The sequence below is a fragment of the Lynx rufus genome, unplaced genomic scaffold (genome assembly GCF_022079265.1).
Source record: "Lynx rufus isolate CCGP_SWC_20201006 ecotype Redwood Valley unplaced genomic scaffold, mLynRuf1.p SCAF_9, whole genome shotgun sequence".
In the NCBI taxonomy this organism is placed as follows: Eukaryota; Metazoa; Chordata; class Mammalia; order Carnivora; family Felidae; genus Lynx; species Lynx rufus.
This window is the reverse complement of record NW_025814897.1, coordinates 72,587,923-72,604,626: the sequence shown is the minus strand read 5'-3', so window position 1 is coordinate 72,604,626 and position 16,704 is coordinate 72,587,923. Positions and strand designations below refer to the sequence as shown.

The 16,704-nt window shown below is 33.9% G+C and overlaps 1 protein-coding gene and 1 pseudogene across 9 annotated transcripts in view; one reads left to right on the top strand and one right to left on the bottom strand.

Annotated features, from left to right (window-relative positions):
- The window catches only part of SOX6 (SRY-box transcription factor 6), a 373,444-nt gene that overhangs the window by 126,143 nt on the left and 230,597 nt on the right, over window positions 1-16,704 (top strand). The window lies entirely within an intron of this gene.
- LOC124506614 (uncharacterized) lies at window positions 1,913-2,082 on the bottom strand (annotated as a pseudogene).

Here is a 16,704-nt window from a genome sequence, read left to right as displayed (position 1 = left end):
GTATGGCTCATAGTGGAATAAGAGATGACAGGGTAACAGAAGAACAGACAGTAGGAATCTGGAAGTGAAATGTGTTTGGGCAAATAGAAAAATTTCTTCCATAACTTGGAATGCTGATTTCACAACATTTTGAGAGGTGAATGTAGTCCCGTTTTTAGTAGCATATTCTTATCACAATAAAGAAATAAACAAAGTTGAGTGTTAAGTGAAAATACCTTACAGGACATAAATTTAAGTCTGGCTTACTCTGCATTGTTTTGGGAGATATGGGGTCACTGATTCAGAGACTTTTAGCATAGCATCTCCATATTACCTGAATTATTTGGCTTAATAAGGGTAACATCTCTGGAACTATAAAGGGTGACAGTGTGAAACGGAGGAGAGCATATATACTCTTCAGTTTGTGTAGAAAATTATATACATACAGAAAATTGCTGGAAGGATATTTAATAAACTGTTAACAGAGGTTGGCTATGAAGTAGAAAATAAAAGATATGGGACAGGCTGCTTTTTAAACTTTTACTGTATAGTTTGTACGGTAGGTTGTTTTTTTTTTAACCATGTGTATGCATTGCTTTTTCAATACAAAAGACTAATTAAAAAAAAAGACTGCAGTCCTCAATGAAGATGAAAAGAACTGATTTCCTTATTTTTGTACAAGAAAGCATGGATGATACTACTTCAGATTTTGTTGAGAGGGTTAGAGAGAGAATATGTGTTATTTGGTGTAGTATAGAGTAAGTAGAGAATCTGAAAATACTACAGGAAGCAACAACATTTGGCATAATTTAGTACTTGAACCAGTAAATATTTATTGATAGAATGATGAAATACAGTCCTCAAACTTTTTTTGATCTCAGGAGTCTTAGAGTGTATTGAAGATTCTAAAATTCTTTTGTTCATGTGACTTATAACTATTAATACTTAATTATGTTAGAAAATAACCCTGAGAAATAAAAAAAGTATTAATTCATTTAAAATGTATAAAATTAAATCTGCTACATATTAACATAAAACCCATTTTTATGACAAATATTGAATATATGAATATATTTCCTAAAGTAAAAATAATTTAGTGAGAAGAATGACATTGTTTTACATTTTTGCAAATCTTTTTAATGTAGGTTTTAATAGAAGACAGTTGGACTCTCTCATACCTGCTTTTGCATTCAATCTGTTTGATACATTTTGATCGAAGTATACGAAGAAGTTGGCCTAATATGCATATGTAGCTGACAAAGGGAAAAGTATCTTGTAGCATTTTCACACAATTGTGAATTTTCTTCTTTGATACTACATCAAATATCACAAGTGTTGGTTTCTTAAAGGTTAGGTCTAATGTAGGATCTGAAACCATATCAGTGAACTTTCAATACTTTTACATTAAAATACATTGGTCCAGGGGCACCTGGCTGGCTCAGTCAGTTGAGCATGTGACTCTTGACCTTGGGGTTGTGAGTTCGAGTCCCATGTTGGGTGTAGAGATAACTTAAAAAAATCTTTAAAAAATCTATTTGTCCAATTTTAACTCTGAATGAATCTTTTGTTCCATGCATGATTTTGTAATGCGATGCATTAGGCTTTTAGATTATATTGTCACTGAGTTGTGCAGCTCTTCCTTATGTTGGCACATTTCATCACATAGTATCAAAAAATCAAATTCATCAATATTACTATTAATCATATCAGAAAAATTTTTTTTTAGTATTTGGAAAGTGTTATGCTCATGATGGCAGATAGAAGTTTTCTGAAATTCTGATTTTCCCTTGAAAGTTCGAATTATATTTTAACCAATGCTATAAGGTTTTTTGTTTTTTGTTTTTGTTTTTGTTTTTGTTTTGAAGTAGGAGGCTCTCTTGGCAAATGTTAAAGTACAGGTAAGGATATTTTATCTTGTTCTTTTAAATGAAATTGGAGGTCTATGCAAAAAACTATGAAAAATTTCAGCTAGCAACCCGAACAATAGCACAAGTGATTTTTCTCGAGACAGCTATGATACTTAGGTGTAATAAGCAGTGGGATGCTTCCCATTTCATCACATAGAATCTTCACTTGATCTTAGCCAAAAGGCCGAGAAGCGATCATCACATAGAATCTTAAGAACTAATTTTTTAACTCTACACCCAACATGGGGCTTGAACTCATGACCCCAAAATCAAGAGTTGCATGCTCTACCAATTGAGCCAGCCAGGTGCCCCTCATCACACAGAATGTTAAAAATATGTGTACTTAAAAGTCATTATTTAACACATTATTTTACTATTTTATCAAAGAACTACTTAATTGAAACTGATTTTTTTTTTTTTTACTACAAGTGTGTGGTGGTGAAGAATACAATTACTACTAGTAGAGTTAGGTGCCTTTGATTCATGCTAGAGGATGAGCAGTTTTAACCCACTATTTCATTCATTCGCATCATCAGTGTGTCAATGTTGTAACATACAACTAATACCTTAGTATTGTTATGAAAACAGTGTTGACCTTAGAGACACCTTGGAGACTCCCCTGGGACTCCAAGGGGTCCATAAATCACACTTTGAGAACCACTGGACTAGAACTTTAAAATAGAGTAGCATATAATTACCTTGATAATAAATCAATTTGTCAGTAATAACTACAAAGCAAATCAGTTACATGTAAGAGTTCAAAGATTCTGTGAAGACGCTAAATGAAGTTATTGACTTAAAGAACTTAGTTGCTTTCTCCCCTGGAACAGGAATTGTGGCATAATAAACACAAGGTGTAGAATTGATCAGATGTGGGTTTGAATTATGGTATAAACTGAACTATTTATTTATTTATTTATTTATTTATTTATTTATTTATTTTACTCTCAGGTTTTTAATCTGCAAAGTGGGGAAAAATACATGCACTTCAGGATTACTGTCAGTGATTGTAAAATGACTAATAAAATAAATCCTTAGTAAATAGTAGTTTGCCAGTAGGAATAGATATGAGAGTATTTCATTATGTGCCACCCAAATGGACCTGGAACCATTTAACACCTCTTGTAGCACCAATTATTCCATAGGAAATGATTAGATATGTATAAAATTGAGAGGAAGTTCTAACACTCTAAGAAATCCATATTATCACCCACATCAAATTTACAGTATAGTCCATGTCGCCAATATTGTTTCAACAAAAAATAATGATCACTTTATTGATAATTAGCTTACATTTTTCAGGTAATCTAGGTCTGGAGAATGAAAAGCAGCCTAATCAGCTCTGTTCCCATCTTATTACAGATAGCTTAGCTATCATTTATCTGCCAAGTCCTTGTCGTAGTATTAAATCACCTTACTTAAGTATAAGTAAAATTCTCTTACCCAAAACTTTAAAGAAACTTTCCATGCAGTTTTGGTTCTGGCATTTTATTATAGCAGTAGCTAAAACTTAGAGGTCTTACTGTGAAAATGAGATTTTCACATGTATCGCGTTTGGACATACAGTTGCTATGAATTTTTTTTTTTTAGTGTAACATTTGGGATAGATGAGATTTCAACACATATGCATTTATTATTTTATAATTAAAAGTTATGCACAGAGTTTAGTAAGCATAAAATATAAAAAAGTTTTAAAATTTTTATATACTATTATTAAATTCCTCTATTTCACTTTAGTCTTTTTTGTTCAAATAAATGTAAGAAGTTTAAAAATATATATTTGTGATAATATTTATATACAGCTGATTCTTAGAAGAAAAATATGTAGGATAGTAATTCATCTCATTGCTGTTTATAGGCCCAGGAATGCTCTGTGCCTAGCGCCCCACGTGCCAGGGGGTGTCCTCGGTATTTCTTTACTCTAGAGTCAGCTCTTGACAATTCTCATGGGATATATATGTCACATTAAGAGCTGGCCCATACTACTAGACCTCCCACACACTTACTATTTAAGTCATTTGTCTGAATTAAAAAAAAATCTAAGGCTAACCACTTAATAAAATGTGTGTATTTTCATCCAAATGGTGTTTTCATGAATAAGACCCTTGAAATAGGCATAAATTGTACATTATTCTCTACATTTTTAAATGTGTTGCTACTGTTGGTAATTACCACTGAGTGCATATTTAATGCACTGAGGAAATTTGATGCAATTATTCCGTTTATTTGTGATTCCCCTTCAATCCAAATGTCTGCATTAAACTATTGAAAAAGAAAACTACAGAGAATTTAGGTCATTTAAAAAATGCACACATTTTCTGAACTCTGCTTGTAAACTTGTATTGCACTAACCAAAATAAAATTAAAATGAACCCAACATTATAAAACATAGGGTTCAAAAGTTTAGGTAATTTTGAATAAAATTACCTTTTAAATATAACCTTAAAGAATTTGGGCCAATTGCAAGGCTACAGTCTTACAGAAGTCAATAAGAGGCATGTATAACTGAGCTCAAAATTGAGCTAGTTTAACTTAAGACAAATTCTTTTTCCTCAAGCCTCTTTTCAGTACTTAGAACTTGATTACACCCGGAAATGGATTGAATAGACACACGTTGGTAGCTTTTAGGAAGTCTTTTTACAAAATGGCAGGATCCACAGAGGAAAGGTCTGTCTATTCCATGAGAGCCTAGCATTTTTTAAAGCATACAGAATTTGGGTACTGAAAAAGATCTCTAATGCTGAAAGAGCCTGAAAACAAGAAGAGTGCAAGAGGAGTCCAGCTTTTGTAGGTCCTCTTTTTAATTTTCTCCTTTGATCATAAGTTGGTAAGAAAAGTGCATGTGTTTCTCAAAAATGATTCAATATCATTAAAATGGCTTGGCGAGGGAATAGAGCAAGGCAGAAGAACACAGGTATTAAATGGGAAGGAGGAACTCCATATCCATTTTGTTCAGTAGGCATTATCTGATGTTCCCTTTCAAGTTAATATGCAACTATTCGTTGTACATGTTTTAATAATATTCTTAAACATCTCTCTAGGGCTAAGGAAGAGATGAGATTTAAAATGAGATCTATCTCATGGCTTTAAAAATATGTTTCTTCATGTAATAGTAATGAGAGACCTGTGTTCTTATGCTTAAAGCTACGAGTTACATTCCTATTAACATTTGTTTAACTAGGCTTCCATCACAACAGGTGCACAATTATTTTTATAAGTAAAATATTATCAGCCTTCAAAATTAGCCAGGGCAAAATGCAAGTTGTCTGATTAAATAATCAGAGCTGATACTTAAAATACATTTGATTTCCACAGGAATTTTAAAATGCAACGTCCCAGTCTCTTCTGATATGTTGAGGGAGTTGCAATTGTTTGTAGTATGTAAGTAGTGGCTTTTATTGTAACTAGTTTGATACATTTCACATAATTCAGTTGACATTATGAGACACACTACTAAAAATATAATAATAGTTTATTACTTCTAGCCTAACATTTTAATCTACTAATAAAATAGTATGCTTCCTATTAAGTCAGTAAAAGAAAAAGAAGTGACTCTTTTTCTTTGAGGACTCTTCTAAGTTCAACTAAAAGCCACGTTAGTTTAAAAAGTTAAAATCCAGTGTATTCTTATTTAAATTTGATTTCTGAGGTTTAAAAAATACAAATATATATTTCAGATCAATAATGTATAAATCATATACACCATAATTATTGAGTATCTTGGGGAACAATAAAGACTCCCAAGTCTTATTGTAAAACAAATAAGAAACTAAAGTGAACAAAAGGAAACAAAACTAAATGTGTGAACCCTACACACACACACACACACACACACACGCACACACGCACACACCCTCTGAACTAAACAAGAAGCTTCTCTCATAGGCACCTTCACCATGGTTAAGAAGTGCTACAACAGTGCAGCTGTTAGAAACCAATTACAGGCAGGTAACTGTTTGTTTTCATATCTAAATCTGTTTGTCAATCAGGAGAATGCAATGAGTCAGAAAAGGGGATCTCAAATACAAACCACAGGGTAAGGCAGAGCACCTGGAATGGGTCCAAGCCACAAGAATTAGGGCAGGAGTATAGATGGAATCAAAACCATACATGTGCACATGGCTCCTGTCTTTGACCAACTTTTCAAATAGACTCAGAAGTAGAGATTATTGGAGAAAAATGTGAGTTTTCTATTGAGAGCAGTCTGATTTTAAGGTTTGTTAGAAGAGTGTGGTTATTTATAGAAGAGTGATTGTAGAAGACATCTACAGATCTTTACAAATGTAAGACATTTCTAAAATTTGCTCATAATCATCCTTTTTAAATGAAGGTTTAAACTTATTTTTTAATATTATAAACAAGTAGGCTTTTACTGCTTTGAAATTCATCTGTGGCAATTTCCAGCTAATATAGTTATTAATGAAAAAACTTTAGTTTTATCTGGACCCAGAGATACATTTCTACTCAAGTTAGAAAAACCACCTTTACTGTTTAAATATGCAATTGTCCTTGGGTTGCAAGATTTCAAGAGACAGTGAAGGATGCAGAGTGCTTTACATAAATCTATATAGCTGGAAGTTTTTCCATGCTGGAATGTGGGAAAACCTACTGAGACCCTCAAGTTTAAGCTGGTAACATCAAGGGAGCATAAATAGAAGTTTATTAAGAGTGCTAAAGAAAATGAAATGGGCACAACCATTCTGTGGTTTTGCTTAAACATAGGCTTTCATACCCATTGAGAGTCCTGGATTTCTTGTTAACTGGTTACTAAAAGGAGCTCTTTTATTTTTCCAGCCATAGTTTAGTGCCAGTAGGCATTTTCCTGGAAGCATGATGGCTCTTCTCTAGTCTCCATAGTTGACTGTGTATTTCTCAGCCATGATACCACAGTTTAGGGTTGCCCTCCCAGCTGGATGCTGAAAAGCATTTTCCTGGAGTAATTGGTACTTGTCCCAGGTCTTCTTCTTTGCATATTTTTCAGTTTTGGTGTCAGGAAGAAGAGGAGGGGATCACCACCACTTGAAGTGGTGCTCTCTCTACCTGGACCATATTTTTAATATTTACAAAGGCTTGTCTGAGATGGAATCAGAATGAATGATCAAGAAACAAATGAGTAAGAAGTGATGAATTAGATGAATTGAAATACTGGAGAAAAAGAATTATGATCTTTTTGAATTTAGAAAGAAGAGTTTACTTAAGATTACAGGAAGGGCCCTGAGGAGATTTTCTGTATTGTATTTCCTAAAACAAACTAGAGGAAGGACCAGGAAAAAAAAACACTTTTTTTCCCTTCATGATGAACTTATTCTTACTGTGGTTGACACTGAAAGCTTTCCTACTAGAACGTGAATCTCAGAACCAGGAAAGGATCTTTAGAATTGATCTCATCCATCCCTCTGCTTTCAAGAAGGAATGCATTTATAGAATCTCAATCAATCCACAAATCTTTTTTTTCCCCAGTGCTTATTATTTGCCTACCATTGTGTTAGACTATGTAGAGTTTACAATACTTTGTATTTTCTACCAGTCAGACATGAGAAATGCTTTTTTTTAAATTTTTTTTAAATAGGTTTTTAAAAACCTACAGAGAGGCATGAGAGGAGGGTGCTGTCAAAAGCAAAGACTAACATTTATTGGGCAAATATAGTGTATCACAGTGCTTTTGTTTATTTTATCTTACTTTATCCTCAAACCAATGAATGGCATGAGGTTGGCATCATCATCTTCCTTTTGCAAAGGAAGGAACAGAGTCTCAGGAGAATTTTTCTCAAGACACCAAGATAATAATGGACAATCCAGGATTTGAATGGAGGACTATATAGTGCTTCAAGTTTATGTTCTTTCCACCAAAACATGCTAATATCTCTTTGGGTTATTATTGGGACACATTTCCCCATGCACTTCCCAAGTCTTCCATATGACTCTTTGAGCTAAATAAACAAGCAGAAACACAAAAACAAAATTAAAGAAATAACAAAAACCGAAGTTACTTTTTTCTTTTTAGATTAGTGGGATTTTTTTTTCTTTTTAATATATATAGTTCTTCTATTCAAATTTGGCTACTGTAGATTTCCCTTTTTCTATTAATTTAAATTCATCAGGTTTGGGGATGTTGTCTTTTAGTATCTTTTACGTTTTTTTATTTGCTGTCAAGGATTATTTAATATTATTCTGGCTTTTTAGGAAAATCTGATCTACAATTCAACAGTGAATCATCTCTGGTTATTTGACAGTTGACAAAGTGCCTGGGTATGTCATGAAAGTGATTGTAGAACAGAAACTTTAGAAACTCTGAGTGCTGTCTAGACTATTAGTATCTTTACATTTCTAGCATAGTGGCATGTATTTTTGTATATCTACTGCAAAAATTTATGAACCGTGAATAGAATTTTAATAATAAATTATAATGTGGTTAATAATTAAAGTTAGGAAAAATAGTTAAGGGAAGATTGTCATCTCTCACATACAATGACCACTTACTGTTATGCCTATAATCCGTATCTCACACTGGAATCTATTAATTATTTGTATCAAAGTTCTTTCAATTCATACCACAATTTTCCAATATCTCTCCAAATATTTTAGAAATAAGCTTTGTTCTTTGCTCATTAGGAACATGAAATAGCTGGTACTAATGGAATAACAAGAGTTTTAAATGTGGGGATGTACAGAGGACACTGTTAGTTTGAGGATTAAGTCACCAGATTATCTTAAACAGTTTCCAATTCAAACAATTTTAATTTCTTGAGAAGAAGACCATGAGAAATCAGACCCAGGAGTGTGCTTAAAAAGTCTCACAGGTTAGGGGCACCTGCGTTGCTCAGTGGGTTAAGTGTCTAACTTTGGCTCAGGTCATAATCTCGCATTCCATGAGTTTGAGCCTCACATCCGGGCTCTGTGCTGACAGCTCAGAGCCTGGAACCTGCTTCGGATTCTGTGTGTCCTTCTCTCTTTGCCCTGCCCCTGTTCTCTCTCGCTCTCTCAAAATAATAAATAAACTTTAAACAATTAAAAAAAAGAAATTTTGCATGTTAAAGGCATCTGGATGGCTCAGTTTGTTGAGCATCCGACTCTTGATATTGGCTCAGGTCATGATCTCACAGCTGTGAGATTGAGCCCAGCATGGGGTCTGCCCTGGCAGTGTGGAGCCTTCTGGGGATTCTCTCTCTCTCTCTCTCTCTCTCTCTCTCTCTGTCTCTGCCCCTCCCCCACTCATGTGCACTCATGCTTGCTTGCGCTCTCTCCCTTAAAGTAAATAAATAAACATTAAAAAAAATCTCATATGTTAGATACCTTAGGTCTGGCTAATGTCATGAATGAAGATATAACTACTGAATTTTTTTGGCAGGAAGTATCATGTAGTCAATCAACACTGGCATTACAGGAGCTGGGGATAATGATTATTGATGTAGCTGAGTCACCCTAAGTGAGCAGAGATGCCCAAGGACACAAGATAGAAACATGAAACACATAAAGCAGGTATCCAAGCACCTATAGGTTAGATAACAAGAGTCAAATGTAACCTCTGCTAAAATGAAAATCAGGACATAAGATATGGAAGGCCTGGGTAGTAGGTACCCAGTAATTTAGCACTTGATAGGAGATGAGAACTAGGTCACTGCCAATGTTGCCAAGAGGAGAGTGTTGTGACCTCTGATCCTAGAGCAGAGAGTGTCCAGTCTTGGCTATCTGCTTAGTACAGAGACCAATATTTATGGCTAGATAAAAGGAAAATTTTTCTAGATTACATTAAATCTGTGCTTCCCACTATAGAAGTTATTTGCCACATGTTGACTATTTAATAAATTCAAATCAACTAAAACAAAGTTAAAATTTAGTTCCTCAATCACATGAACCACATTTCGGATACTTATTACCACATGTGACCAGGGCTACCATATTGGTAGCAAAGATATAGAACACTTTCATTATCACAGAGAGCTCTATTTGACGATGTTGTTCTATACTATGGCAGTCATAAAGACTATCTTTCTAATACTGTCAAAATGTAGAATCTACAGCTATCTGTAATAAGACATCCCTATGACAATGTACATTAAAGAAGCCAAAAAAATGTTATTATGTCAAATTTAGTGAGGTTTCTGAAAACAGTATTTTGATGGAAGAATTATATGAAGTTTTGAAATTGGTGTTCATATTGTTTACTGATTTGCATATTGTTGCAATAAATAGAGTTTTTTTCACTGAGGAACATCTATTAAAAAACCTATGGGAATGGATCATAACTTATATACAGAACTGCTGAAATTATATTAGAATCTATTTTTCTCACATGTATACTGTGTGCTTGGTGAAGCATTTTGGTTTTTGTGTTACTTGAAATTATCTCATCTCCACTGATGGCCGAAGGGAAAGCTGATCCTTCTTTCTTTCATCAAACTGTCAACAAGGCAGCTTCCTGTTTTGAGTACTATTTTTCATTGTGTTTAATACAAATATTTTTATGTATGCTTTTTCATTGTATTTAATACAGATTTTGTGTTTAAGTATGTGTCAGAGTCAAAAACAATGCACAAGAAAAGACAGAAAGGGAGACATTAGACATGCTAAGGAAAATGGAGTAAACTTTTAATTTTTTTTCCCTGTCAAAGTACATTAAACTCTCAGAGAGAACCATTTGCATTTATGTCAGTATCTAACTTTTCTCTGATATCTTACACCCATGACCCTGAGAGTTACCCCCCACTCAATTTTGTGGCTTCTAGAGGAAAATCCAAATTTCTTTGTTTGGGGGTACTGCTTTTTGGCTTTGGCAAAGGTTCTTGAACAGACCTGGCTACTGATATGGAATCAAAATACATGGGGTAGACATAGCTTGTTGATTCCACACTGGCTTAAAAATTAACTTGGGCAATTTACAGAAGAGGATGCATGAATACTAGAGAAATGCAGATTAAAGCAATAATAAGATACCATTTCATATCTATCAGACTGGCAAAAATTAAGTGTGAGGAGCTGGAATTCTCATAAACTACTTGTGGGAGTGTAAGTTTATATATCTACTTTGAGTTTAGCTAGGTCTAGCAAAGTTGAAGATGCACATATTCTGTGAACTATCCAACTTTTATATGTATATATTTATCTCCTAAAGCAACTCTTGCATGTGTATAAGAATGTTCACTATAGCATTGTTTATAAGAGCAATCAAAATAAAGAAGCAGTCAGAATGAACAACAGCTATATATATATCAACATGTATGAATTTAAAAATATGATATTAAATGAAAAAAGAAACAAAATTATGTATCTGGTATAGGATATAATATACAACTGAAAACATGTAAAATACCACATTTTCTTACAAACTCATATGTAACAACAATATGAAAAAAGGTATTGAAAGGATAAACGCTAAACTAAGTACATTAAATTTAAAAAATAAAAGCAGGCTCTGCCCTGAGGACACAGGAAACAAATAAATGTGATTTGTTATTAACTGTATTCGACACTCCCTTAGACTATCCATAGTGCTCTCTCTTTGCTTTACCAACAGAAGCTTTCAAAGTTGCTTAAGTCCTCTTTGTTTAAAACCTGACTGTTGGCTTCTCCTTGACTTCTTGTTACAGGATAGGTCAGGTTATCTGTGTCTTCAGACAATCAGAAGAAATTCTTTTTACAAAAACAAAACTTTTCCATTAAAAGGGCATTTTAGATAGCACCTTCAGGACACCCTATGAATCCCAACCCTATTTTCATTTATTTATATTTTCATTAATTCCAGTCTTGTGTCAAAAATTTTTGAGAGGCTTTTATATGCTAAGTATTGGGAATACAAAAATGACTAAGAAATGGTTTGTTCCATAAGGAGCTCACAGTCTATAATGGCATACACAGTTATTTACAACACAGATAATTACAATTTTTTTTTAGCTCATGCTTTAGAGGATGCTAAAAAGGGAATTGATTATAATATTACTTAAGTTTTTTTCCCTTCAAAGTAAATAAAAGAATAATGTCTTGAAGAAAGAGAATCATTTGTATTTATAGATCAGTGTCACATTTTTTCTGGTATCTCAAATCCATGACAACTAGGGTTAAAATTTATGTTTCCAATCAGGCCTCCTTCTTGAGCTCCAAATTTATATATCCAATTTTCTACTGTACATTTCTACTTGGGCATTTTAAATTTAACATGTCTGTAATGGAATTCCTAAATTTCTTTCCCAGATCTACTGTACCTAAATTCTTTCCCATCTCAATAAATATCAACTCTATTCTAGGTGCTCAGATCACAAACCTTGAAGTTAACCTTGATCCTCATTACAAGTTAACCTTGATCCTCATAGTTTCCATTTGCCTCTCTTTATACCTTCTAAACTCACTCTGTGTACCAAGAGTGCTGATGAGTGAGTTCTCTTTCTCTTTGACTTCCATTTGGGTTCAACCAATGAGAGGCACTCAGGAGAGCTGAGAGAGAGTAAGGTTGGTGTCCTTTTCCTCTCCACAGCTCTTTCCTTGCCATATTGCTGTAGGATGGTTGTGACCCTTTCATGACCCTCTCCGTACAACTACGTTCTCTTGGTTCCAGCCACCATTCTTTCCCCAACAGCTTCATTCTATAACTACCTCTTGGGTGTATCATTATGTCTTGTTGTCTTCCTTAAAACTTGCCCCATATTTTTGTAAATACTTTATTTAACTCTTTTCAAATTATCCAGTGTAAATGTGCCATTACCATTACTTGGTCCAGGCCAGTCTATCTTGCTTGAATTATTGTGCTAGCCACTCAGCTGACATCCCCTGCTTTCTCCCTTGTCTCCATATAATCTGTTTTCCATAGAGAAGCTATAGGTTGATCCTTTTAACATGTCAGTTAAATCGCATCACTCCTTTGTCTGAAAACCCTCTAATGGACCCCCATATTAATTTGAATAAAGGCCAAAGTCCCTATGATTGCCCAAAAGGCCCTACAGGATAGATATGGTCCTCTCTTTCTTGTCTAACTTCATTTCTGTTACATTCCTAAGGGAAAACTGTTTCTCTTCTCAAAACACTTCTGACACAAAAAATGTGAGTTTTCCATGCCAAACAATTCTTCAGTGCTCTGTGGACACCAGCTAGGTGTCCTACGATTTAATTAAATTCTCATACTAACAAACCAGAGTTAGCACAGACTGCCCCCACAACAGGTTAAAGGCTTGATCCCACATGAGTGCCCCCCCCACTTCAGACACCAATTACAAGTCATGGGTCCCCAAGTTATCCACACTTCTGTCCAAGTTGGATACAAATCAGTGGCTCCCCAAACCCCTATTCGGTTTGGTTATTTGCTATCATACCTCACAGAACTCAGGGAAATTCTCTACTATTACTTTTTTATTATAAAGGATACAAATGAATCACAAGATGAAGAGCTACATGGGGCAATGTCTGGAAGGTTCCCAGTGTAGGAGTTCTTTTCCTGTTCCAGGAGTTTCTTCCTGGAGGGATGCTCCACCCTCCTGGGATAAGGATGCATTCACCAACTCCGGAGCTCTCTGGACACCTCTGTCTAGAGTTTTTATGGGGCTCCATTATACACATAGGTATGGTTGATTAAATCATTGGCCATTGGTGATTAACTCAATCCCCAGACTCTCTCCCCTTCTCAGAGGTCAATGGTAGGGCTGAAAGTTTCAATTCTCTAATCACATAGTTGGTTCCTCTGGCAGCCAGCTCACATCCTAAAGCTATCTAGGGGCTCATTAACTGTCACCTCATAAACATAGACTCAGGTATGGTTGAAAGGGGCTTATTATGAATAATAGATACTCCTCTCACTCTTATCACTCAGGAAATTACAAAGATTTTTGAAGCTCTATGCCAGGAACTGGGGATGAAGACCAAATATATATTTACTCTATCAAAATATCACCTCTTCTTTTTGCTCTTTTTTGTTCATCATATGTTTACCTACTAATGTTCCTCAAACAGGCACGCACCTCAGGACCTTTGCATTTGTTGTTAATTCTTCTTGGAATGCTCTGCTCCTAAATGTTCTCATGGATCATATTTTCAGCTCTTGCTTAATTCAGTTTTGCTTAATTGACATTCTTGGAGAGACCTATTGTGACTGTCTTATTTAACACTGGAACCTCTTCTACCTACTTAGCTTTATTTTTTTCTATAACATTTACTGCAGCTTAATATACTTTTTATTTTTTAATTTATTTTATTATCTGAGTTCCATGACTGGAAGGTAAATTGCATGAAAACAGAGTATGTGTGGGTTCACTGCTTGACCCAAGGTATATAAAAAATATTTATTCCATGAATTATTGACTGAATGTAGTGAATTAGAAAGGCACACAAGAAGCCTGTGAGGGTCGGAGAAGACTGAGAAATTGGTTTTATTCTTCTGTTTTCTCACCCTGGCTTCACCAATATGCTACCGCTTCTGAATGGAAATTCTAGTTAGTTTGTGCCTCCAGACCACAAAATCTGTCAGCTCACTATGCCAAGAGGCAGATCTAAAATTTGAAACTCAGTTGCAAAACATTCCTCTTTTAAATGAACATCACAAATGCAAGACTCAGGTAGACAAGAGCATAGATAGTTTTGTTTCCATTGGAAAGGACAATAGTTCTAGAGCGTGTATTGCTTCCTAGTATGATTTTTCTTGACATGCTTTTTTCAAGGCAAGCTTTATGATTAATGAATTTGCAATACCAAAAACTTTAATGTGCAATTTAATAATTTTGTTCTTTAATAGCAAGAGGAATTATGAAAAAGGGATTACTTAATTTTTTTCATAAATAGCAATTTAACTGAGGGAAGTTGCCAGTAAATATCTGCTTAGTGGTTTTATCATATCTCATATACAAGATTTTCTGTATTTTTCCTCAAACATACTTTATACTATGAAGCTTCAATTAAGACACCAAAATTTAAATCAGATATCAAATTTCAGTTCATATTAAATAACTACAAGGAATCTTAAAAGATCCATCCTGTTTTTTTCATTCATATTTCACAGAAATTTAAAAAAAGGGACAGTTTGTATAAAATCAATAAGAATAGCTAGACAACAAAAAGGGAACTTCTTTTGTGAATATATTATACTGTTTGTTGACCATTGACATACAAATTTTTCTCATAGTCTAATTAAATCTGCTCAAATTTTTGTGATGTATCTTAGTTTTGTAAGTAGATTTTGAGACACATCAGTTATTATCAAGACAAAAAAAGCATTTACTGAACTTCTGGTATGTGTCACTTATTTTGCTAGACATTTTCACCTGTGCTTGTTTGTTTGTTTGCATTGTTAGCAATGTCTTTATTGAGATATAATTCATATATCTTAAAATTCACCCATTTAAAGAGTACAATTCAGTAGGTTTTTTAAAAAAGTATATTCATAGAGTTGTACAATTATCACACAATCAAACTTTAGAATATTTTTATCACCCTAAAGGGAATCTCTCACCCTTTAGCAGTCACCCTCCATTTCTTTCTAAACTTTCCAGCCCTAAGCAACACCTAATCTACTTCCTATCTCTCTAGATTTGCCTATTCTGTACATTTAATATAAGTGGAATTATATGTGTTTTTTTGTGATTAGTGCCTTTCACTGAGCACAATGTTTTCAAAGTTCAGTATTGTAGCATGTATTAATATTTAATTCCTTATTATTGGCAAATCATATTCCACTTGAAGGATATATACCCCATTTTTTCCATCCATTCATCAGTTGATGGACATGGATTGCTTCCATTTATTGGCTATTATGAATAATGCTGTAATGAACATGGTACAAGTTCTGGTGTGGATGTATGTTTTCATTCTTCTTGGGTATATGTACCGAGCTCCTTATGAGGAACTGACTGTTTTCTAGAGCAGCGGCACCATTTTGCATTACCATCAGGAGTATATAAGAGTTCTAACTGTTCTACATTCTTCACTCTTTTATTTAACAATAGTGAGTAATATTTATTTATTAATATTTAACAATTGTTTAGCTGGATGGATATAAATTTTATTTTATATGTGAAGAAACAAAGACTCAGAAAAAGCATAAATAATCGTACAAAACCACAAATCTAATAAGTGGTAGAGCTAGTTTTTAGCTCATTTCTAATTTTAAACCTTTACCCTTCATTCATTCTAAAATTGTATATTTTCCTGAAGTAGTTTTGAGGGTCATTTACATTTAGCACATATTTGTGTCTACCATGTCTTTGGAGTTGGGGAAGCAATTAACTCAATTTGCTTGTAGTCTGGTGAGATTAAGGTCTCAGAATTGTTTACAGATAGGTCAGCAATTTTAGGTCTATTTGAGGACCCAAAGAAGTTTTGTTTATGTGGCTTTTTGTCTATTGACATACTTAGTATGAGAAATTAAAAGTGAAAATAATTAAACATTTGTTAATAATTTAAATAACAAATGTGTTGCCAAAATAGTCTTTACAAAAATACCTATAATGTCTAAAAAATAATTTAGTGTGAAGAGTGATATTATCTCACTTTTTTGCACAGTTATTTAATGTCAGGCTTAATGGGACATAGTTGAGTTCTCATGTCTGCTCCTGCATTCAATCTGTTGCAATCTGTTGTTTTGGTTGAAGTATGTGAAGCACCATGCATATATGTGTTTAGAAAATGGAGTATTTTAATAACTTTTATAGATAATTATGGATATGCTTCTTTGTAGTATAATTTACAAGTAATATAAAGGTTAACTGCAATTTGGAATCTGAAAGATGACGAGTTCTTCACATTTTATTACATCATTTTAAATTCCATTGGTCTAACATACTTTGAATGGATCTTTTAGCAATGTATGATTTTATGACAACATGGTTTGGTCATTTGGAAAATA